Below are 17,291 nucleotides of genomic sequence, written 5' to 3' on the forward strand. Positions count from 1 at the left end.
ATGGTCTACTGCAACAGTGATCATTAGGAATGCACCAGTGTGCTGAGTGGCCAGTGATGTGCAACTGAAAGTAATGGGGCTATACAATACATTTTCTTGCCATTTTTACTTTATTCCGATGCAGCCCCCTCACTTCCCGTCTTTGGGCGGGCCGGTTATATGCTTGACAGAAAATCTCAAAAGTGACCTCAAAGATGGAGAGATGATGGGATGATTCCCTGCACAAGTTCCCTCCTCTGCCCTGCAATGGTGGAACCAAAGATGCCATTCAGCCCCTGAGTTCCCAAGATGCAGGACACATTTTAAGAAAATAAAATGGTAGTTGTTTGGAGGGGAGGGTTTTTGAGGCTCCAGCCAGTGAACTAGGGCTTTTTATTCTGTGCTCTGGACCCAAACCAATAAGATTTTAAATAAACCTTCCTTGATTTCTTGTAGCAGTAAGACATTATAAATTCAATTCTGTAAATCCAACGTGTAGTGATAATAGATCCAAAACAATCTATAACTCAGCATGAATTGGCTATGAATTGGGAAATCGGCACATTGCCATTGCCGCCCTTTTTGAATTTGGAATCGAATTGAAGGCACTTTGTGAACTATGTGCGTCAACTGCGGCTCAAATGGCAGTATTCTCATCTCTGGGTCAGAAGGTCGTGGGTTCAAGCTCCTGAGCTTCATTCAGCGCATGAATGCTGGCATGGCAATGCAATACAGAGGGAGTGCTACACTGCCTGAAATGCTTCATGTCAGAGGAAATGCTTCATGTCAGCTAAACCTCCCGCTGCCTTGGGAAAGCGGGCAGCATAATCAAAGACCCCTCCCACCCGGCTTACTCACTCTTCCAACTTCTTTCATTGGGCAGGAGATACAGAAGTCTGAGAACACGCAAAGTGGGACCCAAAGTGGCATTATGCCTGGTCCACATTTGTGCAAACTAGTGCTAAATGGAACCACGGTGAGGTATCCCAGGTGCACGTGTTCGATCCTGCGTCTTCGGATACCCCAGCGCAGAAATATTTAAGTGAAGCCAAATGCTCATTTAAATATGCAAATCTGGATATCCCGCCCAATGAGGACGAGATCGACAGTGCGATGTCTCACGAGATCTCGTCCTGAGCATCGTAATTCTCACAAGAGGCCACGGCCTCGTTGCGTCACCAAGTCGGGTGCGACGAGGTGGTTCGATTAGAGTTTTTACAGCACGAAAAGAGGCCGATCACGTCAGTGCCGGATCAAGCACTTATTTACTCTAATCCCATTTTCCAGCATTTGGTCTGTCGCTTTGTATGCTGTGGCATTTCAAGTACTCATCTAAATACTTCTTAAATATTGTGAGGGTTCCCGGCTCTACCACCCTTTCTGGCAGTGAGTCCCAATCCCAAACAAGTTTTTCGTCACATCCTTGATTTGCTATGTGAAATTTAGCTGCCACATTTCCAACACTGCATTCAAAGACTGCATTGGTTATAAAGCACTTTGGGATATCCTGTGCAAGGTTTTCTTTCTATTTTGCACTATATCTGATTATTAAGCAATTCATCGAGGAGTGATTGATGCAGCAGCATTGAAGTTTTACATTGCAGCTGATCATGTGTGATAAGTGAAATATTGTGCTTGAAATTTTTATACATTTTATTGTTTTGACATTTATTTTGTAACTTTTTCCAAGTCATTGGATGTGGCAACAAAGACAAAAAAAAATCAGTAAATGATTCACTTAATTCCTGGAAAACTATAAGATGATTGCAGTAAGAAGAATTCTGTGTAAAAGTTCAGAAATTTAGACGACAGAGGGTAAAACAAAGCGTGATCATGATTTTTGATTTGTATAAATTTTTGTTGGAACACTTTGCACCTTTGCTGATGTAGGAAGCAATGAAACAATTTTATTACAGATTATTTATTTTCGAAGACATTTGGTTTGATGGGGAAACATATTTTCAAACAATCCACTTATTCACCAGCTAACTGTAGTGTTGTCCGGTTCCTGTTGATGTCACTTGTGTGGTGAATAAAAAGTGTTTTCAATCACACCTGGCCATACCTAACAGAGAGAGTGGGAGAAAGATGGAGAATTCATCAGTGTGCTGAAAATAAGAGGAAAAATATCTTTCTTCTCTTAGCCTTCCCCCCCACAATTATGTTACAACTGGTAACACTGGGTCAGGAGTGACACTGTGTCCTGAAGGAAAGTATTCCGTTCTCGAGGCCATGAAGGAGTCCACATTGAGTAGTCCGAAGAAACTTCAGTTTATTTACAGTAACTACTATATATATATATATATATATATACCACACAGTAGATCCCAATTGGGTCTGCCTTGATAGTGCCTAACTGGCCTGCTTTACACATCATGCAGCTATACATTGTTTAGAGGTGTCCCCCCCCCCCCCCCCCCCCCATCATACTGTTGAGGCAGAGTCATTGTCTGGGAAGTCTGTGGCCTTTCCTGAGGCTTCTTTCCACTATGGCCTTGACAGGTCTCAGTGGAACCTGTACTGAGCTGGCAAGGCCTTTAACAGGACCCAAATGCTTACTAAAGTACAGTGGAGCTGACCCATTATTTTACTCTGAGGAGAAGCAAAGACAAAGTTGAATGTTGGCTTTCTTCCTATTGTTTTCTTCATACTGATGTCTGTGGACAATCAGACAGATTGACTGTGGCCTGTTTTGCTTTGCCACTAAATTATGTTGGCAGGCACTACATGCCTGTCCTGCTAATGAAATTTCCCCATCCCCAGGATATGGAATAGAGTATCTGACACAGGGTGAGGTTGGATAAAGGTTCTTCTTCACCACACTTGTGTCAGTAATTTTGGAGCGCTTCGTAGGTAAATGATGCAATTATAAAGTAGGTGGCCTGAAGTATTAAGTGCTTGGCACAGCAATAAAACATGGCTCCAAACGGCACAAATAATAAAATAGAGTAAAAGGAGAATGATACATGACACCCAATGGTACCACTGCTTGACAGATTGAGTTAATGTGTAATGTCCATGATATATCTGCAGGATTACATTCAAGCAGTTTAATAATCAATTAATGATATATAAACTGTATCAAATATGTATCAAGTGATAGCTTTTTAAAATTTAACACTAATATAAAAAACAAAGACGGATAAAAGGTATCAGTCACGGCTCAATTGTAACAGTCTTGACACTGAGTCAGAAGATTGTGGGTTCAATCCTACTCCAGAGATTTGAACACAAAATCTAAGCTGACCCTCTAGTGCAATGGTGAGGGAGTGCTGCAAGTCAAGACGTGACGCTTACAGGTGAGACACTAAATCAAGGCCCCGTCTGACTTCTCAGGTGACGTAAAAGATCCCATGCACGGTTTGAAAGAAGAGTAGGAACATTCTCCCGTGTCTTGGCTAATATTTATCCTTCATCCACCAACTAAAAACATCATTTCTGTTGGCGGATCTTACTTTGAGCAAATTGGATGCTGCATTTATAATTGGCGCACTGCAACCTCACAGCGCCAAAGATCTGGTTCAATTCCGGCCTTGGGTGACTGTGTAGAGTTTGCCCTTTCTCCCTGTGTCTGCGTGAGCTTCCTCTGGGTGCGCCGGTTTCCTCCCACAGTCCAAAGATGTGCAGGTAAGGAGGATTGGCCATGATAAAAATTGCCTCTTAGCATCCAGAGATGTAGAGTTTAGTGGGGCTATGGGGATAGGATAGTGGGCTTAGGTTGCATGCTCTTTCAGAGTGCAGGCTCGATGGACCGATTGGCCTCCTTCTGCACTGGAGCAATTCTATGGTTCTATGGTGACTGCTCTTCAAAGATAGTACTTCATTAGCTAAAAAGTACTGTGGGATGTCTTGGAGATTATGAAAGTTCCTCTGTAAATGCAAGTTGTTCTGCTACTGGATATTGAGCCAATTAAATTCAGAAAGTTGAAAGTTCAGCTCTTAGGTGGCACATCTGGGGCTGGATTTTCCGCCCCGCCGCGCTACATTTCTGTTTCACCGGCAGGATGCTCCGTTAGGCCAGCTGTTCAATGGGGTTTCCCGTTATGGGGTAGCCTCACGCCGTCGGGAAACCCCCGGGCTACTGGCAAAACGGAGCGTCCCGCCAGCGGAGAATCCAGCTTCAGATCTCACCTGAAGCAGCAGACCAGCCATAACAATTGGCCTCAGTGCCATTGGTTTTCGGAGGAGGGAGCTATAGCAACCAGGGAACCTCCTCCTACTGCAATCCAGTGGACCCTCCCAACAAGAATGTACATATGTGACGATCTAGTGAGACGTGCCTGTGATGACAACTGTATCACCCCCAGCCAAATCTTCTTCTGATCACTCCATCTTTAAGTTTACAATTGAAAATTAATAATAATAATAGCTTTATTGTCACAAGCAGGCTCACATGAACACTGCAATGAAGTCACTGTGAAAAGCCCCTAGTCACCACATTCTGGCGCCTATTTGGGTACACAGAGGGAGAATTCAGAATGTCCAAATTACCTAACAGCACGGGCGGAATTCTCCGCTTCCCATGTGGTGTGGGAGAATCGTGGGAGGGCCTCCCAACATTTTTTACGCCCCCCCCCCCCCCGCGCCCCTGCGATTCTCCCCACCCGCTCGGAAAAATCGCCGCTCGCCGTTTTTCACGGCAAACGCCGATTCTCCGAGCCCGATGGGCCGAGCGGCTGGCCCTTCACGCCCGTTTCAACACGGCAGCAAACACACCTGGTCGCTGCATTCGTGAAATGGGCGCCAGATGCCCGTTTGGGGCATCTAGGGGCCCGATGGGGATGGGAGCACCACGACTGTGCTCGGGAGGGGACAGGCCCGCGATCAGTGCCCACCGATCCTCGGGCCAGCGTCCAAAACGGACGCACTCTTTCCCCTCTGCCGCCCGGCAAGATCAAGCCGCCACGTCTTGCCAGGCGGCTGAGGAGAAAGATGGCCACCGCGCATGCGTGGGTTCGTGCCGTCTGCACGATGAAGTCATCCGCGCATGCGCGGGTTGGAACCGGCAACCCGCGCATGCGCGGATGACTTCACATTCTCGGCGTGACGAGGTCACTGCCGAGAAAGACGGAGGCCCGCTCCTAGCCCCCCGGGTGGGGGTGAATTAGGTGCAGGGAGCGGGCTCCGAGGCCGTCGTGAACCTCGGCCAAGTTCACGATGGCCTTCACGAATTCGGCCCCCTGCGGAGAATTCCACCCCACATCTTTTGGAACTTGTGGAAACCAGAGTACCCAGAGTAAACCCACGCAGACACGGGGAGAATGTGCAGACTCCATACAGACAGTGACCTAAGCCGGAATCGAACCTGGGACCCTGGAGCTGTGAAGCAACAGTGCTACCAGAAAGCCATCAGTGCCCATGGAACCATACCCTATTAATAGACTGTGCCCCCCAGGTGAGAGAATTAAAGGTGGGAAAGTTAACTTGTTGTTTCAGGGGAGGATTCAATCAATGGGGCAGTATTTCATTCTTGCACCGTACAGGAATGTTTCAATGCGAGATGAGGTCGCCGTCTGGAAGTCAAAATCGGAGCCAACACGTTCACTGCAGCAGATTTCCAAATGGAATGAAGGTGATGTAATTGATAGCCCTGGTTCCAGCAGGCCCCATCAAAGAGCTGTCTACTGGCTGCCATGATGTTTTTATTTCATGTTTGAAAACAGATTTTCCTGGTTTCTCTGCAATTGGATGTGGTGCCGTTCACGTTAACCCTAACGATCGAAGCCCCTGCTTCTCCAGAGCAAATGGAACAGGGTTTTCCTTTTTATCTTTCTTGCTGGCTGCTGCATTTTTAGCACTGAATGACTTGTAACCCAATCCTCTCAGCCTTGGCTGCCCTGTGGGGTTCGGAGAGGCAGGAGTGGGGAGGCAGGGGTGGGGGGAAGGGGTTTGGTGTGAGAGAAGTTGAAGTCGCAGGGGGTGTGGGGGGGAAGGTGGAGGGAGGATGAAAGTTGCCTTTTGTGATTCTAAACACCAAGAAACAAGCAAAGCAGACATTCTTGCTGTGCCACAGACATTTGTGTTTAACAGCTGGAAGTGATTCCGCTTAACTCTAGGGAAAAGTGAATTGAAAGGTGCTGGGGGGATCAATAAGGGCAGGAAGTTCTTTCCAAGGGTGGAAAAGAAAGGCAGAACTTTGAGCCACAAGTTTTTAAATGAGCAAAATGGAAAGAAACAGGTTGTCAACTTCAGTCTGATCTTTGCAGAATGGGGGTTGGGGTTGGGGCTAGTTCAGGGAGATTTTCTTTTAACCTTTAATGCCTTTCTTATGCCAGATATTTCAACTCCCGTATTGTAGATTAGTCTAGTAGATAAATCTTAGCTCTTTCCGATTTGAAGGGTGTCTCAGTGGTACTAATACCCTAGGTATGTTTCTGAGGCCAATGGAGCATTGTGGTTCTTCCTGATCACTTGTATTCCTATTTACCTATGAACAGAACACTTGAATCCTAATTATCAAGGTGACAGTGTTCCCACAAAAAATCAGCAGAATGTCAGGACGTTAAACACAGGTCGAACTGTCAAGCAAATGTATGGAACAAAAATTGGACAAATGAATCTAAGACAGCAATACAATTCAAAAATGTATGAATGGCAGATATACGAAGCAGCTCACCAAATGGAAACTCACTGAAGTTTCAATCTATGCGCTAATCTCTTCATAATAATAGCTTATTGTCATAAGTAGGCTTCAATGAAGTTACTGTGTAAAGCCCCTAGTCGCCACATTCCAGCGCCTGTTCGGGGAGGCTGGTACGGGAACAGCTGGTACAGATTAATCTTTCCCGACCATTTACTATCTTATACACTTCTATAGGATTCCCAGACTGAAAAGTTTGAAAGTTTTTTCTCCCCATTCAGTCCCCTGAATAATTGAGGTCAGTCTTGCAGCTCTTTCCAGCACTGCCTTCAGCTGTCAAGCGTCTCCTTTGTTTCTTGCTGACCAGAAGTGAGGTGCATAAAAGAGGGTTAATGTGACTGGCCATCGAAGATACAATCAGGTTCTGGGTGCTCAAAAAAAGCTTGGGCCTTCCATTACTGCGGAACACTTCACCCCCTGCCGCCCTCACTTTCCTGATTGCGTGACCCCCCAGAGATGCCTTTCGAGTCCAGTACCAGCACTTACCTTCTGCCTGCCGGTTACCCTCTGAGCAGGATTCATCCAGCGGGAAATATGTGAGAACTGGCTGTTACAGATGACTGTGCTTCATTCTGCCCTGAGCAACTGGAAAGTGAATTAACCAGTGTGATTTCCCGCAGATTAAAATTCACAACCGTTGGGAAGTCAAAGGAATTAGATGGAGTAGTAGGTCCTCCCATTTTAACTGCCTCCATACTCCGCACCTGGTTTCACCCAGGCGGCAAGGCAGTTAACATTGAATCCATTGCGTCAATTGATGTTGTCCTGATGCTTATGTATTTGTTTTAATTCACTGGCTTTAATCACGAAATGAAAGTTTTCTGGCAAGTTTGAGACAATTAAACTTGACGTTTAAAAGTGGAACAAATCGAGTTGGCCACCTCCTAATTCTGAGTTGATTTATCATTGGCGCCTGCTGCATTTAATCAGATAGGGAAAAACAATGGAGTGGAGATTAGTTGTTTTGTTGTCTTCAAAATGTTTGGTCGCTAGGGCAAAGCCAATAGATATTTGGCTCCAGTTGTGAACTGTTTGCCATAATTAGAGCCTGAAAACATGCCATTCAGTGCCTTCCTCGCTAGAAGTCTGCTGTACACTTGGTGCAGCAAGCAAAACAAAGCAAAACATAGAAAAACAGTCCCCGAGTCCAAGCTGTGGTGTTTTGACTGGAAAATCTGAGTGGAAGCAGTGTTTGGATCTTCAGCTCAGGTAACTAGAGCTAACTCCCAGAGGCTATTTGCCTGGTTGTTGCCCATACACATGCACGTATACTTGCACACATACACAGACATTCCCGAACATACTCAGGCATACATGTATATTCTTGCGCACAAACATGAAACACACACAAAAGCAAGCTCACACACATACTCAGATAAAAGAAACACACTCTTCTGTATTCAGAACTGGGACGCTAGGTAATAGGTCAGACTCGTAAGTCAACAAACAGACCTGACAGCTCAGCTTAAAAATTGGCTTCTAACTTAATTCTTAAGGGAACAACAAGCCAAGTGAAATTTAAAGGGGCACTTTCTTCATGGAAAGAAATGGTAACTTTTCTTTTGTAAGGAAAGATCATTCTCAAAGCACTGGCAATCCGTGTTACTCAAAATGCTCAAAATGCACAGTAGGTCTGGCAACATGTGAGCAAGAAAGATGAATTGCCGTTTTGTGTGGAAACCCCTCATCAGAATGTTTGTTATGGGGGCATGTGGAGAGCAGAGTCAGAAGGGCCTTGCAGTTTTGCTGCAATATTGAGGGTCGTGCTCTCATGGGAAACATCTACTTGGGTGGATCATTGGAGGCCCCCGTGAAACTGTATTCCATCACCTTCAGGAAAGGAAGGGGAGAAAATTTGCAGTGGGGGAGGGGGAGATGAAGGCAGAAACAAGTGGAGTTGGTAAATTGCAGGCTACAGCCTGGGTGTATTTTACTCTCTTTATGTCATTAACTTAAACCCCCATGTAACATGTTGTGCTAGCCTATTTAATCGGTATCACTAATCTTACTTGAAAACTTTTTTAGCACCCTCCTGGGAGGCCCTTAATCTGGTTATTTTATGAATTGAGATGTTATTAGTGTTTCTATCACCAGTATTTCTATTTTGCATAAACCATTTACAGCTCGTCAGTTTAGCCTAGCCACGTTAAAGGGCAGCGCATTCATCACCATCTAAATCTTCGGAAACGGAATGATTCGTTCGCAGTGGTTGGCATAAAAGGTCAGTATGTTATGGGCTAGTGCACCTGTCACTAATTGGTATATAGAAGCAGTACTGGCAGGCAAGTGAAAAACTCTTACTTCCAAAATACGCCTTGCTCTCTTTGGTCCATAATGTCAAAGATGGCATCCATCGTGCCCAGTGGTGATAGCCACCCTCCAGTCCTGGAACCAACTACGGCAGCAATTTGGCCTGACCAAAATGTCGAACAAAGCTCCCATCTGCAACAACCATAGGTTCACACCAGCGCTGACTGACGCCACCTTCAAAAGATGGGGATACGACAGAGGGATACTGACAGTCAGGGGCCTCTACACCGACGGCAGGATCACAACAATGAACGAACTGACAGAGAAATTCCAGCGAGCCGGGGGATCGAGCTAGGTACCTGCAACTCAAAAAATTCCTGCGAAAGGAGACAAGGACATACCCACAACCTCCACGACAGACATTACTGGACTTAAGCATACTAGAGAAAGGAAAGGAAACTGTAGTGACATGTATGACCGACTGGTAGAAGGGGCCGACACCATACTGCACGCAACGAGAATGAAATGGGAGGAGGACCTGGGGATCGAAATAGGGTGGCTAATCTGAAGCGAACCACTGCATAGGGTTGGGGGGGGGGGGGGGGGGGGGGGAGGCAGGGAAACGCTAACAAATTTGGCATCCACAGGAACAGAGGAAAAGGAGAATACAGGCAGAAGACGGGAGGGCCGGATGAAGCGGAAGTGAGCACGAGATGACAACGGCAACGAAATCCGACCGGGAGAAGCAAGAGACAACACCAGCACCAGACCCATTCGAGTATTGCCCTCCGTAATTGTCTCTCCCGCACCCAAATGTATATTTGCACCCCCCACATTCAGATATCTACTTATGTGTGTAAATAATTGATTTTGTATTTCTCTCGTGTTGTTACTTTTCTTCTTTTTCTATTTTTTTCTTTCCCTTTGTGATTTGTGTGTGTGTGCCCTTTTCTTCTTCTAAATATATATTGTATCCTGTGTGCATAATGGCAAATATACTTTGTTCAAAAACCCAATAAAAAACATTTATATAAAAAAAAGATGCCATCCATCGTGAAGTGTATCATTAAAGGGTGTTGGAATTGTCTTGAACTTAGTATTGTGCCAAAGTATCTGGATATTTCAAAATCTGATGAGAAAGGCCAGGAGTTGGCGGCACTGAGGACACAGGTTCGATCCTGGCCCCAGGTCACTGTCTGTGCAGAGTTTGAAGATTCTCTGCGTGGGTCTCACTCCCACACCACAAAGATGTGCAGGCCAGGTTTTAAATCAGCATACCTGACCTCATTTTTGATTTGTCGATGAGGGTGGCCATTATAATTGATTGTTCACAGAGCAGCACGGTGGCGCAGTGGATTAGCACAGCGGCCTCACGGCACCGAGGTCCCAGGTTCGATCCCGGCTCTGGGTCACTGTCCATGTGGAGTTTGCACATTCTCCCCGTGTCTACGTGGGTTTCGCCCCCACAACCCAAAGATGTCCAGGCTAGGTGGATTGGCCACGCTAAATTGCCCCTTAATTGGAAAAAATGAATTGGGTATTCTAAATTTTGAAAAAATAATTGAATGTTCACCTGTTTTAGAGAGGGTAACTGCAGAGTAGCCCAATTGGCTCAGGAAATTATGCAGTAGGATAAATCTAACATCACCCACACAGCTCAGCTCACCTGGTGCTGATACTCTCCTCCATGCCTTTGTTATTTTAGATTTGATAGGCCCAGTGTACTCTTGGCTGGCCTCGTAATTTCCACTCTCCATAAGCTTAACCCATCCAAAGCTCATATCCTATATGCCAACATACAACATATCCTAACATACCAATTCCTAGTTGCCCATGAGCCCTGTGTTCACTGAGTTACAATGAAATGAAAAATGAAAATCGCTTATTGTCACGAGTAGGCTTCAATGAAGTTACTGTGAAAGGCCCCTAGTCGCCACATTCCGGCGCTTGTCCGGGGAGGCTGGTACGGGAATCGAACCGTGCTGCTGGCCTGCTTGGTCTGCTTTAAAAGCCAGCGATTTAGCCGAGTGAGCTAAACCAGCCCAATGGCTACCGGTCAAGCAATGTCTTGATTTTAAACTTCACGGGTGATATTCTCCGGTCCCCCAGCTGCGTGTTTCTCGGCGGCGCGCTGTTTATTGGCAGCGGATTCTCTCTTCCCGCCGTGTACCAATGGGATTTCCCGTTGAAGACACGCCACACCGCCAGGAAACGCACGGGCGGGCACGCTGCCAATGGGAAAACAGGGCAAAATGGCCAGAGAATTCCAGACCACATCCTTGTTTTCAAATCCTTCCATGGCCAACCCCTCCTTAGGGCTGTCATCTTCTCTAGCCTTCCAACCCTTTGGAATATCTGCACAACTCTAATTCTGTACTCTTGCATATCTTTCATTTTAACCTTGCACCATTGGCGGCCCTGCCTTCAGCTGCCTGGGCCCGAAACTCTGGAGTACCTTCCCTAAACCTCGCTACCTCAGGACCTCTCTTTCCTTCATTAAGATGCTCTTTAAAACACCTCTCTTTGCCATGCTTTGGATCTCTACATTGAGATTCCTTCACCAGTCCAGGCATCAAATTTGGTTTGATAACCCGCCTCTGGGATGTTTTAGTTAAAAGTTTAATAAAAATATCAGATCATGTGAACTGAATGGATTACAACCACATCGCAAAATACATGTTCTGTGGTAAGGGTAATATTAAGCTCGAGACCAACAGATCACCACATCGGTGATCCAAAGATCACCATCAGAGTCGATGCATGGGAAGTCCTTGTTACTCACCGGAGATCCTGGAAACAAACGGTCAGGGAGGGTGTGGGAAGAGCAGAGGGTAAAGTAAATGAGCAGATGGCAAAAAAGAGAACCTGCCGGAAATAAAGAACATCAGTTGACCTCGGTCCAACACTCTTTGAACTGTGCCAGCTCTGGAAGGGATTGCTACTCACGAATCAGCCTCTAAGGTCACAACAGACAATGTTCAATCAAGAAATAACATACGGGGGGGGGGGGGGGGGGAAGCACGGTGGCACAGTGGTTAGCACTGCAGTCTCACGGCAGCGAGGTCCCAGGTTCGATCCCAGCTCTGGATCACTTTCCATGTGGAGTTTGCGTGGGTTTCGCCCCACACAACACAAAGATGTGCAGGGTAGGTGGATCGAACACGCTTAATTGGAAAAAATGAATGGGGTACGCTAAATTTTTTAGAAAAGAAATAACATACGCCCTGGACACAGTTCACCATCTCCTGAGATAGATCGGTGCCATCATTAATACAAATTATTGTTGTTACTTTTATAATAATAATCTTTAGAACATAGAACAGTACAGCACAGAACAGGCCCTTCGGCCCTTGATGTTGTGCTGAGCAATGATCACCCTACTCAAACCCATGTATCCACCCTATACCCGTAACCCAACCCCACCCCCCCCAACCTTACTTTTTAGGACACTACAGGCAATTTAGCATGGCCAATCCACCTAACCCGCACATCTTTGGACTGTGGGAGGAAACCGGAGCACCTGGAGGAAACCCACGCACACACGGGGAGGATGTGCAGACTCCACACAGACAGTGACCCAGCCGGGAATCGAACCTGGGACCCTGGAGCTGTGAAGCATTTATGCTAACCACCATGCTACCGTACTGCCCACTTTATTAGTGTCACAAGTAGGCTTAGGGGGAGGCAGTGGCAGAATGGTATTATCACTGGGTTAGTAATCCAGAGACCCGGTGTATTTCTTTGGGGACCCGGGTTCAAATCCTGCCACTGCAGATGGTGAAATTTGAAAAAAATGGCAGCACGGTAGCCTTGTGGATAGCACAATGGCTTCACAGCTCCAGGGTCCCAGGTTCGATTCCGGCTTGGGTCACTGTCTGTGCGGAGTCTGCACATCTTCCCGTGTGTGCGTGGGTTTCCTCCGGGTGCTCAGTTTTCCTCCCACAGTCCAAAGATGTGCAGGTTAGGTGGATTGGCCATGCTAAATTGCCCTTAGTGTCCAAAATTGCCCTTAGTGTTGGGTGAGGTTACTGGGTTATGGGGACAGGGTGGAGGTGTGGACCTTGGGTAGGATGCTCTTTCCAAGAGCTGGTGCAGACTCGATGGGCCAATAGGCCTCCTTCTGCACTGTAAATTCTATTCTATGGACTCTATCAGGGAAGTCTGAATAGGTTGGGACTCTATTCTCCAGAAATAATTACAGGGGAGATTCCCAAGCCAGGAATCGAACCTAGGACCCTGGCACTGTGAAGAAACATTGCTAACCACTGTGCTACTGTGCCGCCCTTACATTAAAATTTCCTGCTTTTTTTGGACTCTGCATCGGGCCTTACACTGTAGATGCGCCTTTATTTACTAAGGGCAGATCCCAAGGAAATCTTGGGTCCCTCTCCTTCATCCCTCCCATAATTTTCTTCCCTCTTCCCTTGAAGGCGTAATCCTCTGAATCATACTTTTTCAGTCCCTGAAAGACCAGCTGGAACCTCACTTCAATGGTAATTCTGTATTTATGCGCCCAGGCACATTGGTGGGATATTTGGGGGAAGACTTGAGGGGGCGGGAGGAATAGGTGCCATTACAGCAAAATCTGCCCCTGTCCCCACCAGATGTTTACACACATGCACTTTCCACGTGTCGTAATATGCTTTTAAGGCATTTGCAACATGATATCCTCGAAAGGTGGTGTGTTATGCGACCCAGTTTTACTTTCACTTTTACTGTAGGGGAACACACCGCTTTCCATGTATATATGTTCACGTGTGCCTAGAATTAGTAAACAAACACGCATATTTGCACTGTCCACCGTGTGTGATTGGTGCCTTTATATTATTTATAAAACACACAACACGGTGTGCAGCAGTGCTTCCTTCTGAACAACATACTGCTCAGCCTGGCAGCAAGGTTCAGTGCAGTTATGACGTGGTGAACAGTTTTGGGTCATGCTATATGGCATGAGATGCTTCGGTTGAACTGCAACAGAGTCAAAACATCAGAGAGTGGCACAGCAATGCAGTAAAGAGCTGGCAAGCAGACAAATTCCTCTTTGTGAGATTACAGCACATAGCACAATTCAGTGAGTGGGACAGCACATCAAGAAGCCCAGCAGTAGTTCGATCAGTCAGGAAAGGTGAGCGACCAAGACATGGGCCGGATTGATTGCAAGTGAGGGAGAGTCAAACAAGAAGATGCCTCATAAAAATTGGACCAGAGGAGGTTGCGATTGTAACAGGTGGATCTTGGGAAAAGCGCACAAATTTGATGACAGCTATACTTATCCCAGGAAATATAGGAGAATGAAGGCCAAAGGGATAGTGTGTGTCAAAATGTCCACAAAATTCCCCAGTCTGAATTGGGATGCAGCTGACCGACTAACCAAATTCAAAATATTTAGCCATGATGTGGAGATGCCGGCGTCGGACTGGGGTGAGCACAGTAAGAAGTCTCATTCACCTGAGGAAGGAGCAGTGCTCCGAAAGCTAGTGTTTGAAACAAACCTGTTGGACTTTAACCTGGTGTTGTAAGACTTCTTACTGTGCTCAAAATGTTTAAACAGCACACAGAGCTATGTTGCATCTGAACCAGTAAAGCAAGCCAAAAATATTTGTCTAACAGTTGGAAATGAAGGGTTATACTGGTTGAATATTTCAGGATGAACAGCAGAAAAACTAAAGTATCTGCAAAAGACATGGACCACATTGGAAGACTAGTTATGAGTCAGGTTAAACTTCCATATTCATCTAGGGCAGACAGGATTGTTGAGCAGGTGATCACATCCACTCCTATGGAAGCATTCCAGAATGATGTGCTGGACAAGCCCAAAATCTGTAGCTTTGAAGAGATATTCAAGGGTGGGTGTAAGTACGAAACGATCCTTGCAGGTTGACAAAGTTTACAGATCCTAAGAACAACCCATTGTTGACATGCTCACTAGAACACCCAAACCTAACATAAGAAATGTATGGACTTCTACATGCACCAAGGTAATGTCCAGCTTTCCAACAATCTGTGAGGTATGTGGCAGAATGGGCTAGTAGTGTCGGCAGTGTACTAGAGAAAAGGCTGAGGCATTTACAAAGAGCCGTACACTGATCCAAACAGATCGCACACAGTGGGTACCTCCAAACAATAAGAGATGCCACCCCGTATCCCAGGTCAGAAACCTACACATGAGGTAACTAACAAACCAGAAAATGACGGTGATGCAGACAATGAGCCGAAGAATGGTGAACACAGGCTTCACAATGTCAATCACATGGAAAACATAGATGCTAACAACTGCCCGAATTGTTTGTCACGGTTCAAATTATCTGCCCTATGAAAGTTGGCACCTACTCATTATTGGTCAAAGTTGAGAGAGGGAGATGCCTGCGAATTCTAACAGCCATGTATCAACAGACAATGAGGTCCATGGTGTAAACTAGCATTGTGAAACCTTGTGTGTAAAGTTCCACTAATTCCACGTGCAGGATCAATAGTCCTGGAGGGCAAGTGCAATTAAGCTTCCTGGGTGTCACAGATGTTTGACACCAGAGTTTTTCAAACTCAGGGTCGTGACCCATGGGTCGGTCACAGGTGGATGTTGTGGGTGGGGGGGTCACGGAACATCCAGCCGTTGCATTCCCGATCGGGGGAGAAGCGTTCAACGACCGTGGTCGGATTTAAGAATGCTGCCCGCGACTGTCCTTTAAATACAAACAATGGAGTCTTCCCGCCAGAAGCGGTGGCAAAGAGCAAGCCACGAACATGGTACGTACACTGACGTCACATGCCCTGTACACCTGTGCTTTGTAGCTGCCAGCATCATGGCAACAGGACTCTGTGAACAACTGAAATGGGTCATTTTGTAATAAGGAAGAGAGCCTAAGACACAAAAGGCCAGGATCTCACAACTGAATCTGCTGGAGAGATCTACACAGGAGAGTCCAGGAAAGGACAGGCAGTGCTGGTATGAGTTGAATGCAGAGCTCGAGGGCTTCTGGTGAACACCCAACAAAGAAAAAACTGAAGTCAGGAACAAAGCAGTATAAAAATGATTTATTGAGCTGTGGCTTTCTCAATTGCGCCGATGAAAATCAGGATGGAAAACCCATGTGTGTTGTATGCAGGGAGTTACTGGTAAATGGAAGTTTAAAATCCTCAAAACTTCAAAGACATGGCGAGCTTGAATATAAACCTTTTGAATATTTTCAGAAGGATGCAGGAAGAACTCAAATTGTCAGCTGAAGTCCTTAGCAGAAATGTAATATTGAATGACAAAACAAGTGAGATCGTCCGAGGGAGCAATGCAACAGACATGCTGTGCATGAAAAGAAGCTCGCCGCAGCGCAGGTGTCCGATGAAACCCGGTGGCCCTGCTCCCAGGATCTATCCAGCTCGCCGCGCCTCACTAGATCCAATGTAATCTCACGAGACGTTGCAGTGTAAATCCCGCCCACAATGGGCAGAATCACTTTTGGACAAATCTGCATATTAGAGCGAGGCAATCAGTCTCATATTAATGTGCAGATTCCTGAGGTACCTGAGGCTTTGGGATTCAACTGCTTTGCCTCAGAGACCTTGGACGAACGCTGTTCAGCACTGGTCCCCAAAAACGGGAACTAGACGGAACGGTACTTGTGGGTGTCTCCCAGGGAATCGGACTACATGTCCTTTGGACAGGATAGTGCCCTGGCACTGCTGGTGTCACCTGGGTATCGTTTTGGGGGCCTCAGAGATCAGGACTCCATTTAAAAAGCGTCCCCATCTCTCACTACAAAGGGCAGTTCTGATGAGCGTAGCTCCCCACTGTACAAAACGTGGGTCGTGTTGAATAGCCATGTGTTTCTCGGCCCTGCGAGCACCGGGAAACAGCAGCTCACAACCAACATCGAAATAGCCACAGTGTTTCAACAAACAACACCTTGAACTGAATTTCTAATTCCAAATCCGGGACCACTGTGCTGAGACCAATTGTAGCATGGCCTGCTCATGATTGGTGAATTGAGCACAATCTCCAGACCTGCCTAGGCTGTACCGCTCAGCAATATTTCTGGCAGTGCCCTTTGACACAGTGCCCTTTGACCCAATACCATTACGGGGGTGCGAGTGATATCTTCATTTGGACAGAAAACACATTTTAATATCAGGATCCATGTGGTAAGATGGAGTGTAGCAATACTTGCAGCAGTTTATCAGGGGTGGCTGTTTTGACCCAGTCCAAATCATCAAATGGGCTGAGAATATCTAGGAGGAAGCTTCCCTCCTCTATACCAGCGTTGTTCAAACTTTTTCACCCAGGACCATTTTTACCAACTGGCCAGACCCACGCTGGCTGACCTTCGCAACCCCCGCCGGCCGACCTTCGCGACCCACACCACCTGAACTTCGCGACTCACCATTTTCGCTTACCTTTAATGTGACAAATGAGCCTGCTTGGTCTTCACGA

The 17,291-nt window shown here is 46.4% G+C and overlaps 1 long non-coding RNA gene across 1 annotated transcript in view; it reads right to left on the reverse strand.

Moving 5' to 3' along the window:
• Positions 1-1,684: 1,684 nt before the first annotated feature.
• The window catches only part of LOC119955169, a 58,489-nt gene continuing 42,882 nt past the window's right edge, over positions 1,685-17,291 (reverse strand). Inside the window, exon 3 of the long non-coding RNA XR_005458406.1 lies at positions 1,685-2,044. This is a non-coding gene — a long non-coding RNA (uncharacterized LOC119955169). The remainder of the gene's footprint in view (positions 2,045-17,291) is intronic.

This window comes from Scyliorhinus canicula, chromosome 1, assembly GCF_902713615.1.
Source record: "Scyliorhinus canicula chromosome 1, sScyCan1.1, whole genome shotgun sequence".
NCBI classification, from domain to species: domain Eukaryota; kingdom Metazoa; phylum Chordata; class Chondrichthyes; order Carcharhiniformes; family Scyliorhinidae; genus Scyliorhinus; species Scyliorhinus canicula.